The sequence below is a fragment of the Dromaius novaehollandiae genome, chromosome 12 (genome assembly GCF_036370855.1).
Source record: "Dromaius novaehollandiae isolate bDroNov1 chromosome 12, bDroNov1.hap1, whole genome shotgun sequence".
Taxonomy (NCBI): Eukaryota; Metazoa; Chordata; class Aves; order Casuariiformes; family Dromaiidae; genus Dromaius; species Dromaius novaehollandiae.
The window spans coordinates 12,886,736-12,901,466 of record NC_088109.1 but is presented as its reverse complement, the minus strand read 5'-3'; the positions used below and the strand labels follow the sequence as shown (position 1 = coordinate 12,901,466).

At 48.8% G+C, this 14,731-nt stretch overlaps 1 long non-coding RNA gene across 1 annotated transcript; it reads left to right on the top strand.

Moving 5' to 3' along the window:
- The first annotated feature begins 1,635 nt into the window (after positions 1-1,635).
- LOC135329588 (uncharacterized) lies at positions 1,636-14,665 on the top strand. The gene is made up of 6 exons (XR_010391150.1): positions 1,636-2,073; positions 2,750-2,889; positions 4,754-4,879; positions 5,321-5,693; positions 9,165-9,326; positions 13,987-14,665. It is a non-coding gene; the product is annotated as an uncharacterized LOC135329588 (long non-coding RNA).
- The last annotated feature ends 66 nt before the right edge of the window (positions 14,666-14,731 follow it).

Below are 14,731 nucleotides of genomic sequence, written 5' to 3'. Positions count from 1 at the left end.
GTGCCTCCAGTGCATCTCCGGAGGGAATGGGTTTCATTTCCTCCTGCACCAAGGAGGGGAGCACCGGGTCTTCCTACGCACTGGGGGAGCAGGGTCTGCCCTTTCCCAGGGGGAAGAACGACGGTGGTGATCTACGTTTCCCTTAGCAGTGCATGTGTCCCGGTGCCCAGGAACGGCCAGCCACGTGCAGCGCAGGAGCCTCCAGCCCACGGAGGAGAGGGCCGGGCTGCCTCAGCGCGCCCCAAGGAAGAGCCAAGAGGCTGTCATGAAACTGGGCTCTTCTCCACACTAATTGTACGCTGGGGACCAAACTTAGCCTGGTGCAACTCTGCCAAAGCCACCGGGGATTCGTTTGGCCTCTGGTGGCTCCATTGTTTCAGCTGAGTGAGTCAGAAGCAGCAGCCTGTTCTTATCTGCGCGCAGTGGGGCACTGACAGCTACGGCTCTGCGAGGGCCCCCAAAAGCGGCGTGACTCGGCCCCGCGATCGGGGCGGCCGCGGAGCGAGCGGGGCCGCAAGAGGAAACGCTTTGACATTTGCGTTATGGATGGAGGCAGGTTCGGTGTGGGTGCGCTCGCGGCGCTCGCCGCCGCTGCAGGCGGAGGGGAAGGCGATGGCGAGGTTCCCTCAATATTCAGTCGCACCGGCTGGAGTTCCTCAATTTTTCGGCCGCCCGAGAGGGAAGCTGTGGCTCTGGAGCGGGCACGTGGTGTCGAAGGGGACTTCACGCTGCTTCCCAGCCCGGTGAGAAAGGGAGCTTGAGCTGGAAACGGCACCGGCCGCATCCCTGCGCCACCCTCGGCTTCGCCGCCAGCGCGGCCTTGGGAAGGAGGGACGGCAGGCGCGTGGCTCCCCCTGGCCGGGGCACGTCTGCGCTCGCGAAATGCGCTGGGAAATGTGGGGTTAGTTGCAAAGCTGTGATTTTCCACTTGGGGCATGCGAAGGTGGCAGCCCCTCTGCACGGGTGGCTCTTCCCGGGGGCCCTTAAAACTATGCAAGCAAACACAACGTGCCGGTCCAAACCAGGCTAACGGCACGCTGCTTCGCCCCGATGCCGGCTGGGCTAAGCGAGCTGCCCCAGCTCGGGCCGAGCGCAGCTGCCTCGCGCCCCGGCAGCCCGAGCGGCTCGGTGCTGGTGCCGGTGCCGTTCCCGTGGCCCAGGCACGGTAATGAGCAGAGCCCCAGCAGCTATGCGCCAGGCTCTGACCCTGGCCAGGTAACTACATAATGAGGCTGTTTGAATTGCTCCCGTCCCTGCCAAAGGGGTGGGATCCGGGGATGCTTTTGTTTGCCGTAATGAACCTGTAATTATGCTACATTTCTTGGTTTTAGCCGCATTTTTGGTGTGTGTGTTGTTCTCTTTGTATTGACAGATTTATGGCTGGGATACCCTGCTGCACCAGCAGCCGTACGGCACGGCGCGGAGACTGTCTGCCTGTCGTCGGCTCTGGGAGGTGCGGGCCAGGGGGAGCATGGGGGCCTTTGTGCCACCCCAGCCCCTGAAGGGTTAAATAAATACATTAAAATTAATACAAACAGCTGAGGCGCCGCCTTTCCAAAAGTCACTGACTTGAGCAAGGCAAAAGAAAAAAAAGGGGGGGGGGGAGAAGGGGAAAAAATGTTCTTTTGAGCTTCAGGTGAATTTAAAAAAAAAGTAGAGAATGATTAAACTGAATAAATAAATAAATAACACACACCAGATTTCAGCTCTGAGGCGCTCAATAAAATTACGCTTTGAAATGCAAGGATTAAGCAGGGTAGGTGACAAGGTAACTTTGTTAACAGGCTAATCTCTCGCCTTAACAGAGACAGCGGATTTACATGTGACTGCACAAAACTGCTTTATGGTCTCTTTTGCAAGCTGGAGATGGTAGAAAAGGGGCAGGACGAGATGGGACAGGGTTGTATGTTTAAAAGCCATTTGTAAGATGGGCTTAAACTGGGGTTTTCTCATGTGTGTGTGTCTGTATGTGTTTTAAAGCAGGTCTGCACAGAAGTGTGTCACCAATAATCATCTGTTTCCAAACAGTTCAGTTGGGGATGCTGAAGATGTCACGTGATGCTGAGTATATGGGTAAAAGCATTTGTGGTGCCATTTCTCCCAGGATGGTTTTATCTGCCGTCTTGTGAAAAGCCAACCAGCTGCATGGGTTATTTAAAATGTCATTTCAGGACTTCCTTTTCCCTGTGCTTTTCTCCTGAAGTCCTGCACTTCTCCACCTGGAGATGTTTGAAATCTAAATCCAGGTTCCTTTTTTCAAATGGCTCCTGTGCTCTTTGTGAACCAAAAACAAAGCCCCAGAAAGAGCTCCATGTCGTTAAATTCCTGTTTGTTGTTAAAACGTGACAGTGAAGGGAGGATGAATCCGAAATGAGACCCAGATCCACCCATGTGGCTTTGGTCATACAAACTGTGCATGTGCCAGCTTCAATGTGCTACACAGTCCAGGCACCCCTGCCATTGCACAAGGCAGACACGTCCTTGCTTTGCATTTAACTTCCCGAATAGTTAGTGTGGATCTTCAGGGTCTGTTGTTAAACCACATGGGGTGAACCAGAGGGAGACATAGGGGAGCAATCTAAAGTTCAATCCTTTTCCAGACGATTTTGTTTCTGGATAAAAATGACAATGAAAAAGCTATCTCCTCCATAGCGTTCACCTGAAATCCAAGGGGAAACAGCAGATTGAATGTGTTCTCTGATTTTAAATAGATCTGGTGGAAGTATTTATCATTTTGTCTCTGTCGCAGCATTGCCGGGGTGTTGTGCCGCCTGCAGGTAGAAAGACTGATCCTGGAAGAAGATGGAGTGAAAGCCCCAGCCCTGATTTTGCAGGTTCAAATGCTCAGATCATCTGGATCGTTTCCTGATGAGCTTTAAGGTTTCTCGGGTGGGTGAAGGTGATCTCTTCCGTGAGAGCGCGGGGACTGAGGGCCGAGTGAGGGAGGGTGGGATCGGGCCTGGGCTGTCCCATGGCACAGGATGGTCACCATTTCTGCTGAATGGCCATGACATTTCCTAGCGAGGGTTTCACCTCAGACTTGTGCCAGATATGACTCTCAGCTGGACACAGCACTTTCCACAGAAAATGCCCAACTTTGGGCTGTCAAGTGAATCTAAGCCCAGTGGGGACACGGAGCTGCTGGCGCTGCCTTGACACCCCTCTGCACCCCTGTCCCCTCAGTGATAATAACCCAACCAAACCTTCAGCACAGCTTGTGGAGAATGGTAACGTGGGGCCACTTGACTCTGTTGCGGGGACCAAGGTTGCAATGGTGCTGTGGGGCCGCCATGTCCCAGGGCCCCAGCGGGGCTCACCAAAGACATCATCTCTTTGTAAGTGCGGTGAACTGCTGACTGGGAAAACCCCAAGCACTTTCCCAAGCATGAATGAAAGAAAACTATGAATTACCCATTTTAAAAAGCAGATGTAATCCCAACTCTGAAGTTTATCCATCGCTGGGGTGCTAGAGCATATTCAAACTGAACAGCGGCAGCTTATTCTGTGCAGGAATCTGACCAATTGTTTCCCTTCCCTCTCTTGTCCTTATACCTTAAATCATTTTGACCTTTAATTGGCCCTAATTTGCCCACAGACGGCCCTGGGACCCTTCAACACATTTGCTTGTAATTGGGTCCCTTTGTTATTTTTCCAGAGAGCCACTGCTGGTTGTTTCTTTTTGAAAACATTGCAACAAGTCATTGAGAGTGGAGCCGCTTTTAAATTAGCCCTGCTGGGGGCCAGGAGAGTCCTGTGAAAAGCCCAGCAGAGAGAGACAGCGCTATCTAAACGCAATTATCATATCACTGCGAAAATGTGAAACCAGCCTGAGCTTAAGCAAACATCACACGCCCCTCAACCGGAGGGTGGTAAATACTTTGCTCAGAGCTGCTGGGGTTGAATGCCGCAAAAGAGGTTATTCTGCGATCACACGTTTCACTGGGTGAAATGGCGAATGTCTCTCCAGCCTCTTGCTCTGCGCGACTGGGGAGGTAGCGTGGCAGTGTGTTTTCTTTGGTGGTTTTATTTAAATCCACCTCATTTTGGTGCGTTGGTTTGCAGTGACCCTGCGAGCGATTGCTCTGGGACAGCTGCAGGGCACTGGAGCAGCGCAGGGACACGAAAGTACCGAGGGGAAGCAGCAGTATCGGCTTTGCCAGCAAACACATGTATTAGCAAACGATGTTTCCTGAGTAAGGCCCTGTACGCACTGTTCATCTGGCTTTGTCGGGAATATAGTTATGCCACAGTTTGCCCCTAGCCCCATTCATGATGTTATCAAGATCTTAACCGTCCAAAGTTAAGTTATAACAGCAAGGGATAATACCATACCTAGATACCATCTGTACTGCCTCTTGCGTCTAATGGACAGTTGTTTTGTAACCGAGTCTGCCAGCTCAGTTAGCCCTGCAGCCTGGAGACCTCTCTTTAATATTCACTCCATGCAGACCTTAAAATCTAGTTAAGTTACAGTGCTGTCGAAGCTGTGACTGCAGGCTGTCATACCAACGGTCCTCTTGCCACCAGCTGAGATTGAAGCTGGTACCCAAGCAGCTGGGAGCTACAGTGCTTCCTTTGAAATCATTTTAGCATCAGATCCCAAATAAGTTTACCTTCCAGGGCTTACAGCATCCATATAGCACAAACAGATTTCAGGTCCCTTAGAACTGGTTAGCAAATTACATCTTGCGTTGTACAGAAAATTGAGTGATTGGTGGCTGGCAAAAACTGAGGCTGCATTTCTGCCCTGCAGAGAGGAGTTTTATATCAGGTCTCCATGCGCAACCCCAGTGAGGAAAAGATGCTGCTGTCTTCACAGCTGAAACTAGTGGAGGTCAACTGCAACCGAGTGGGACTTGCTATGCCGCAAAGGCAACAGGTACGATGTCTCCTGTCACCCAAGACTGTATGCTGAGAGAGGCGGTGTGGATTAACGGCTGCAATGGAAGAAGCAGGCCTGTTTTGAGGGGAAGGCAAAGCCCCTGTCTTACAAGCACAGCTGCTGAATCATAGCTGTGTGACTGAAGCTGAAGCCAGCAGAGATGGGCCCTTAGAAGCAGGCAAAACTCACAAGTCCTCCATCTCCCATGGATGGATGTCTCTTGATCTGAGGGGGCTGGAGGCTGTGATTTCTAATGGTCCTGGCATCTTAATAGAGTTGAAGGTAGATGACATTTTTTTCAGTAAGGTGAGCCTTAGCAGATAGGCAGCAAGGCTCCTGGTCGTATGATGTTTCTACCGTAATTCAGGGACAGGAGCTGGCTTCCAGAGGTGCTGGAGGGAAGAAAACCATCAAAACGCCTTCCCCTTCCCTCCTCAGGTCAGACCCACTCCTCTCCCGCAGCCATTTGCAATAGACAGCACTCCTCTGCCAACGCTCCCGTGGCCAGGACAGCTCACCCAAACTGGTGCTCCAGCCGCCCGTGGCATGGAGAGGTTCCCAGGGGCAACTGGAGGTCGGCTTTCAGCCAGGGGATATGCCTGCAGTGCTGCTAATGCAACCAAGGGAAGTCCTTTTCCAAACGTAACAAGGAGACAACAGTCCTGAGGGTGAAGTCTGGTACCCAGATGGTATTCCCAAGATGACTGCACAAATCTCTGAAGCAGGAAAGTCCTCCTTTGGAGGACCACTGAGCACAGAGCACTGCCCAGCCAAAGTCGGGCTGAACATTTTGGAGCCTGCAGACTTGAAGGTGGGAAGTAGTCTTCTTCAGCATCTCCATCTCCCTTCTGACTCTTTTTGTTTTTGTTTTTGGTTTTGGTTTTTTTTCTGTCAGGCTGGCTTGAGACCTTTTATTTCTGCTAATAGTCAGGTTCTAGTCAGATCTGGGCTCGTGCTGTGATTCAGAAGTGGATCCCTGCTGCATGAGGAGGCAGAGCATACCCCAGAGAGTTTACAGTGTCAGGCCTGGTCCTGGCAAACGCTGGTCCGCATGAATATGTTTAGACACACAATCCTTCCACTTGAGCTCAGAGTGCCTGGGATTCTTGCATATGTAAATGTTTGCGGAGTCAAGGCTCTGTTTGCATTGCCTGTTTACTAATTTAAGTTTATATTTAAGCTTCTGATGTTCAGTTCATTTTTTTAATCCATCCATAATTTTTAGGTTAGGGTTTGTTTTGTTATGTTTTTTAGGCAGATCTCTGAAATGGTCTTTGTGTGTTCAGTGTCTCACTGGGGGAGAGAGCAGATCCGGGTCCAGCGGGGTGGTTAGGGTCTTGAGTTTTGAGCAGTGGTGAAAAAGCAGAATGAGATCTGTACTGTACACAGGCTTGTCAGCCTCTCCCTATTCCCAACACTTCTTCATCTCAAAACACTGCTAGGACGTGCTGTCTTTATTTCAGCATTGCTTGTGTTGGACCATTAACTATAGGACTGTGCTTGCTGCTGGGTCAGTAAGCAGAGCATCCTGCCTTTGATGAGGGCAAGCACAACAGGGAACACCTGAATTTACCAGCTCCTCCTCCAAGCCCAAAGCCTTCCTGGAGGCTTGGACAAAGTCACAGCGTGGCCCCAGTGTAGCAGTTTCTAGGAAGGAGGTGTGCATGCCATAAAAGCCCTCTGACAGCACTATCTTGGTCTGGTCTGGGTTATGGAGATGAAAAGATGGTGGTGTGGGAGTTTGCTCCTGCCATGGTGACTCCTCTGCATGGAGAAGCAGAGGGCATTGGTCTTTGGGGCTGTCAGTCCAGCACTAGATAATTTCTCTTTCAGTGATTCTCTTTTCTTATTAAAACAAAAAAAAAACCTGAGCAGCCAGGCAGGAAGAAGTCATATTTTTCCAAAATATCTAGTGATGAATTTGGGAAAGCTGGAGGGATGCCAAGGAACTACAACAGAGAACGAAAGTTGGGTGACTTTCACCGGAGTGGCCAGGGTTTTCAAAGCCTTCCCCGCAACTGCGGCGGGAGAGCAGAAGCCTTGGCGGGCAGAGGAGCCGCTGCCGCCGCTGCCTCCTTCCCTTGCTGCCAGATAAAGAGGACAGACTCTCCTTTTTCAGCCCATTCTGCTCGCACAATGGGAGAAGGGGATCAGCGCCAAAATTACAAGTGTGAGCCCTTAATGCATCAGGTTGAACAATGGGCTCTGGAGGCGTCTGTCTTGTCAAGAGAAGCAGTACAGCTAGTTCTGACTACTCGGTGCCACGGGAAAAAAACCTCATTGTCCTGGCGAAATACTCGCCAGAATGAAAACACCCTCCTCCTCCTTTCTTCAGCTTCCTAATGGGAAGCAAAATAACAAACCAGGCCCACAATTAAACAAACATGCCACTAACCGAGCAGAGCTCAAGTGTAACAGATGTTGTTACAGTTGGACGGGGCTGGGGGGGGGGGGGGGGGCAGGGAGCGCTGCGCTGCCTGGCTGTGGTTGCTGAGACGCTGTCACTGTAAAGGGTTTCCTTCACCACTTCATGCTCTTCCCCTTCCATCTCTCCTTCTTCCTTTTTCTCTCATGTCGCTTTTGCTCTATCTCTTTCTTCCCCTCCATGCATCCCTTCCACTTGTCCCGGGCTGGCCACCCTGTTTCCTTCCAGCATCTCATTCATTGCAGATGGAGATTTATGGTTTTTAGCAATCAAAGTGCAGCTATGATTTCAGAAAATCTCAAGAGGAAGGACAATGCTGCTTGAATGGACCTTTTAGTCCATTTAAGTATATGAGAAGATAACTCTTTTTCTCCTTTTCTTTTTTCTTGGTAGGATCCTGTACAAAAAGAACCAGCTCTGTCCCCTCGATAGAAAGCTGTCTCTATTAGGATGCTCACTATCTGCTCTTTGCAACCCCTCTTAAAATACACCAGGCTGTTTTAAAAATGCAGGCCGTATTCTGCACCTGTATGCCGGTAAGGTCCGATGGTGCTGTGCCTCCTCTGTTTCACCTCTCTGAGGGGGAAGATGGCCCAGCCGCCCCTCGCTGTACAGCCCGGCTGGCCCTGCTCTCCCTGACCGGGGCTGGGTGCCCCACGCCATGGGCCGTGCCCGCGTGTGAGGTGTGCGTTCATGTCCCGGCCTCTGCCCACGCATGGGCCTCAGGTACCCGGCCAGCAGGCAGAGGACCGGGTGCTGAAGTCCAGTTTTTCTTGTAACCAACACAAGCGATGGCGAAGTGCGCGGCTGCTGCTGGGTTGCACTAACGCTGCCTTGCCCAGTGAGTGGTCAGAGGGGTCTGGGCTCTGAGGCGCAGAGGGTGCTGGGTGCAAAGGGGAGCTGGGTCTTCACTGGCTCACAGGGAACCTCTGTGGTCTAGGAAAGGACCTGTTAGGGAGACAGAAAAGTCTCCCATTTCTCTGTGAGGACATATGAGAAATGAGCTCTTCAGAAGCTTCATTGCCAGCTTCAGGAGGGACCAGGAATTCACCTGTACCTTCAGACCCGATGTTTTTGCCCCCTTGATTTTCCAGTTATAAACCTGTTCTTCTCTGTTTTGCTGGGCTGAGGAGCTCACCTCCCTAAAATCATTGACATCTTTGCAATGGTGGAGTTATGTGTTAAAGAGGTGAGAGAGACATGGCTGAAGAAGGGCAAGCTAAGGGGAAGGTGCATCGTTCTTTGCATATTAGCTGAATCAGTACTCTCTGAGGCTTCATAGCTCTGATGCAGTCAGTGATGGGGTTCTTGCTACACGTGAGGCTTACGGTCCCTAACTCCCCATCTGGCACTGACCGATGCTTCTGACAGCCCTTGCATTTCTCGGCGTTTCTGGGGCAGCACAGCTGGGAGAGCTGGATTTGGATCCATTCCCTCCTACTCCTTGCCCAGAACAGTTTAGCACGTCATGAAGCTGGATGCTGGTGGGCCTTGCTCACTGCACAAGAAAAGCTGTGTCAGGGCCATATGCTGCTGGAGGAACCAGAGGGATTCAGGCAGTTTAGCCTTCCATTAGGCAGATGTAAGTCTGCCTCTCTCTTTGGGGAGCCTTGGTCACTGGCACCCTAGTTAACATGTTTTTAGGAGGACTGCAGGCCTGTGACTGTGATGTGGGGCATCTGTGTGCATGCATAGACATTTTTGGCTTGTCTTCCGTTCTACTTGCTCTTGCCCTTGCACGGTTCTGTGCATCAGGGTTTCACCTTGCCCCAGACTGCCGTAGCGCAGAGACTTCTGCAATTATTAATAGAAGCTTAAAGATGAAAGAAAAGCTACTTCTCTTTCTCCTTCAAGCAGGGGAGCTGGAAGAAGTGGGCAGAGCCCTGAATTCTTCTTCAAGCTGTCTCGAAACAGGGACGGGACCAAACCTAAGGCCACAGAGACTGCAGCCAACCAGCTCAGTTTGGGATGGGAGCATCCCCCATGTGCTGTGTCTAGCAGTTCTGTGGGGTGGAGCAGGTAAGCAACAGAGAGGCGGCCTTGCTTGGCTCAGGTGTACTCTGTCTATTTGGTGAAACCTGCTTTCTGAGCACATTGTTGTCACTGTGGCACAGCACATATTAAGCCAATGCCACTTTTAAATGTCCTACTTTGGTAAGGAGCCAGCTGACCGTGCAGCTGCTGCAGACCAGGTTTGCTAGTTCAACATTCAGGGGTCAGAGCAACACAGCTACAGCTTGCTCCAACCAGAGCTGGCAGTTGTATGCTAGCAGAGCATTGAGTAATATTTCCACTTGTTCAACAATCTTGCAAACAAACAACAGGAACTCCTTACCGAGTAGTGCCCCTGCCGTCGAAAACCCCATCCAGTTCAAAATGAAAACCAAGTCCACGTGAACGTCCAGGTATTCCAGACCATGCCAGCACTAACTGTAAATCACATCAAGCAAACCAACTATTTATCAGTTTACTTTTCAACTAAGATTTATTTCTCTTCTGCTACTTATAGTGAAGTAAAGCATCTCAGATGGAAAATTTGATCAGGGTATTAGTTTTGACTTCCTTTTTCACAGCTGATGCAGGCAGATGTATGCATATATGAATGCATGTTTGATAAATACAGCAGCAGTTTTACAAGGTTGGCTCCATTAGAACAGTTGATGACATGAGCTAAAGTGACTGGGAATTAACATCTACAAGTGGATGTAAAGCTATCAGACTTCAAGAAACTCCAGAGAAATCATGTCCTGTAAAACACTGGTGCATTGTTCAAAAAATGCATCCCTTTTCTCACCACCCTTCATTCTTCACTCCACCCCCTTGTGTCTCTCATTTGAAACTCAAATTTACCGCTGTTCAATTCCTGCTCTGTTGCTCAAGGCATCTTTTTCACAGCAGCTTGGTGTTGCAGATTTTGAGGCTGAGACCTGGGAAGATGCACCTTGTTGTAGTAACTTATCTAGGCGGTGGGTCCACAGCAGCCTGAGCCGATGTAACTGCTGGTCATCAAGACCTGCATCTCCTCTTGCCTTCAGCCACGTGTCTACACCCTCACGCTGGCTCTAGGGCTCACTGGATCCTACTCTGAGCCTGCTCAGGGTGCTGAGCAACAGAAAAAAAGTCATTTTTGGCTGATTAGTTTTCTGTCAGCTCAACACATTGAGGCAATTCTTTGCAGGGTCAAGTAAGAAACAGAGTGGTAAGGGGGAACCATGGGAGATGGCAGGGCAGTGCTCAGCGGAGAGGTTGGCTTTGGATGCTGTAGAACTGCTGCCTCCATCCCCAGTTTTTTAATGCTTGCATACATATCTTACACTGATATTTGTCCCCATTCTTGCTCAAGGCATTGACCGAAACATGCTGTTTAACAGCAGTCCTCCGCTTAATCTTGTTCCGGAAGAGACCTATGTGGCTTCTGTATTTTTAAGAACTTTTAATGTAGATCTTCCTTAAACAGAATCATTTTGCTGAAGCTGAGGAAGAGAGTGATGACACAAATAATTATGCTGGCAGATCTGAAGAGATGGCAACCTCTGGATGGGAGCCATGAAAAGCAGCTGCGGGCAGGCACCTCTGCACAGGCCTCAGCTGCAGCCGAAACAGGATGCACAACCTACAGCTTCAGTCACTTTCATCAGGTCAAAGGAAGGGGCAGGGCAAATTGATTCAGATCAAATAAGAAGTATTCTGAATGTTTGCCCATAAAACCAAAGAGAACTTTTTTTAGTGAGCTTTGAAAAGATTGGGCTAATCCTCTACCAGTCTGTTATTTTCTATTGTTCATCTAGTTTCTGGTTTAATTCCCATCCCAGACAAAAGCAGAAATGCCAGGATACCACAAAAAGTCATAGGTCTCTGTAGCTTTTCAGGCCAGGTAGAAGCAGAAGTAGTGGGGATTTCTTGCGAATTATCCACCCGGTTGCTAAAAGTGTGCCTATACACTTGCTTAAGTGTTTCAGTCCCTTCTAGAGCAGATATACTCACAATGGAAGGTTTTGTGATTGTGTTTCATTGTCAGTTAGGCTAAATCATGTCAGATGCCTCAGATTTCATAAGCTCTTGAGGGTTTTAGCCTCCTTGAGTTCATAACTTCAGGTCCGACTGAGCATTTAGTAGAAAGTGAACTACAGCGAAGTGGGGATGCTCTATCTGATGAAGAGCCAACAAGGAAGGCAGGACAAAGCAAGGCCTAAAGATGCTGCATTCCAGCAGTTTCCAGCCATTGTAACAGCCTCAGGAGAGCAACTACAAACTGGAACAGTTTGTAACAGCCCTGAGGGACCAGGGCCAGAGCAAAGGAGATATCAGCCAGCTTTGTCCCCTCTTGGGACTCAAGCTCAGTGTGACTTGGAAAGTGAGGGATCTGCCTTTTCTCTCTGCAAAATGGGGATCTAAGGATACCAACTGGGTTAGGACTTCTCAGACAGAAAGTGCAAAATAGGAGCATCACATAACCCTGTTAGAATTTGCTCATACTTAATGAAGTGATTAATTCCTGTTTTAGTTCCTCCTTCTGTCCCTCCTGGACAGAATCCTCACTTCTGCAGAGCACTGGTGAAGTGACACTGTGCTTACTGCCAGGGCTAGGGGAGCCATGCTCTTTCCAGTGCCACCATCTCAAGGCAAATGTGCCTTTGTGCTGCAGCTGGACCAGCCCTTGAGGAGCTTGTAGCCCTTGGGCCACCTGGCGATGGGTGGCTGACATCTCCACCTACGCCTACAGCACGCAGCGAGACCTCTTTGATGCACAGCCCCTTTGGCCCTGTGCTTCTACGTGGGGCAGCCTCCCTGCTCTTTGCATTTCAATTGCATGTATTTAAATGCAATCGTTTTGGAATCTTATCGTAACTCCCGGAAAGTCCCTTCTCCTCTGTAATTACAGAGGCCAAAAGAAGAAGGTCCTTAAACTCTTTGTGAGTCAGCTGATCAGGATTTGGCCTAAGGTATCCAAACTTCCAGCAATAAAGGGGACATCATCATTAGCTAACCTGCTTCAGGGACGGGTATGTGACAAGCACTGGAATGCACCACTTTTCTTAGTCAGGCTTTGACAACGACTTGCTTGATATAATTACTTTCAGTGTTATTTAAGGCTCTGACTAATCACATGGCAATGACCAGGTTTATAATGCAACAGTGTGTAGCCTGGAGCAAATTCTGACATAATTACACTGTATAAATTCCCCCATTAGAAATGACACTGCATTGGCATTGTGTACAAAGCAGCCATGGTCCAGTCAACTGGCTCTGTGAAAATCTGTCTGACAACTGTTTACCCTGTTGGTATCTTATTGACACTTTGTACAATGATGAAACTGTTATATGACAGCAGATAGGAGCCAAAGGCCTAAACGAGTCTCCCGTTGCCTCTCTCACCCTTCAAGCGCAGTCATTTGCTTGCCCGGTTTTCTCCAGATGAAGGCTCGCTCAGTTCTGATCATTCTGAAACAGAAAGAAAAGCATATGGTTATGGTATAAATCACAAAAGCCCATAAAAATCCCTGTTGAGGTTGTCTCATTGGCCACAAAGAGCGATTTCTCCCCTAGGATGCGTCCCTCCACTGTAGTGTGATTATGGGGCAATTTTAGGATTCGTTCCAACCTGGCGTTGCCTTGTGCCGTGTCAGCATACCACGAGCCAAGCTGCTCTCTAGGTGCTTTGTGGCGCGTGCCAGCAGAGTGGCAAGGCATCATGATGGGCTAATCTGTTAGACCCTGGCATATTGCGCTGCAACGTGATTGCATGACATTTTTGTCTTCCACTGCAGTGTCAGGGCTGCGGCACATTTAAATGGCCTGCTAAAAGGGAAGCTGCATCTGTGGAAACCAGGGCAAGCTGGTCAGGACAAGGACTAAACTTCCATGGATGTGACCATTCAGTGCCAATGCTATTTGGGCAAAGGAAGCCAAACTCCTTTCCAGTTCAGAGCACTGATTCAGTGTCAGTCAAGAAAGGATTTTGCCCTTTTCAGTCTTTATCTTATACAAGGATAGGAAATTTCTACAAAATCTGGAAATAGGCACTCAACAACCTGGAGAAATTCAATGAATGCTATGATAATTGATTATGAAAACAAAAATTGAAAGCCATTTCTATCACCTGTCTGATCTAAGGATGCTCGTAGTGTAAACCAGGAGAAAGCCTCTGAAAACATATCTTAAACAACAGGCCTGCTAGTGACAGAATTGTAAAAAAGATGATAAATTTTGGAGGCCAGCAGATAGAAGAGAATGATTCCATCCTTCTTCCAGCCTGGGAGACTTGTGATCATTTGAAGTATTAGGAATAGGGTCTGGAGCTGTTCCAGATCTTTAATTTCAAGATGGCTTAGGAGACCACAAGGCCTGCAACACAGGCAGACTTAAAGAAGCTAAATATAGAGTTTTATTACTTAGAGGTGAAAAAGAGAGAGAAGTTGAGTACTCAGGTCCATATCTGTGGAAGGTTGTTCCTCACAGTATATTGTCTACACCAGTTAATTTAAAAATACTAAAAGACTGTGTTTCTTTATTTTCCCATGGAGTAGGCGATTCTTTAAAGGGTGTATTCTCATGTCCGTTTGGAGTTTGCAATAAAAGTAATGTTGGTAATGTTCGTCCATTTTCACTAGGTATGGGCAAAACCCATTAAACTGCCCCAGACCTGGAACAATAACTCATGTCTTTTTTTTGTTTTCAGTGTCACCAGGAAAGCCATGACCTGAATGTGTTATGCAACCTCCTTCCTGAGCAGTAAGTAATGCCCCTACAGAAAGATCTGTCCACATAGCACCGAGGCTGGAGCTATGCCCTGAGATGCCATCGCGTGAATGGAAACAGTGGCATGGTCCCCTGCTTGCGTTCCCAAACCCCAGCATCCCCGTGCTAAGCTGGGTCCCTATGGGAATCTCGTATTTTTCTCTGGTCCCACTAGCAGTCCTGTGGGACACGAGCAGCCTCTCCCTCTCCGGGACGGATCTCCTTGCCTCAGCGAGGAGCAGTGGGGAAGAAGTTAGCACTGCTGTTCCCTGTGGCAAACCGAGCTGTGGCTAAAGGAATATTCAGATACCCTGGGCTGCCAATTCAGAACTTTTCTAAAACCAGCAGTAAAATTTGACTCCGATTCCTTTTTAGGAAAAGAAAGCCGTAGTATAAAGTCCCATTTTCTAGGCATTAAAAGTTTACAATCCACACCATTAAAAGGAGCGTTTTGTGTCAAACTTAAATTTGGTCTTCAGGAACAGCTAGGAGGAAAAGAGAAGGTTCCCTGTTTGTTCTACAAAACAGGAAAGTGGTTGCTTTCTATACTGTAAATATGCATTAGGGAAGCTCTTATAGGCTCGTGCTGGGGATTTGATGTTTTTAACTGACTACATTCCTTACATTTTTGTATAACTGCCAAGAAAGCTAAATAAAATGGCTTTTTTAGTGTTTTCTCTAAGAAT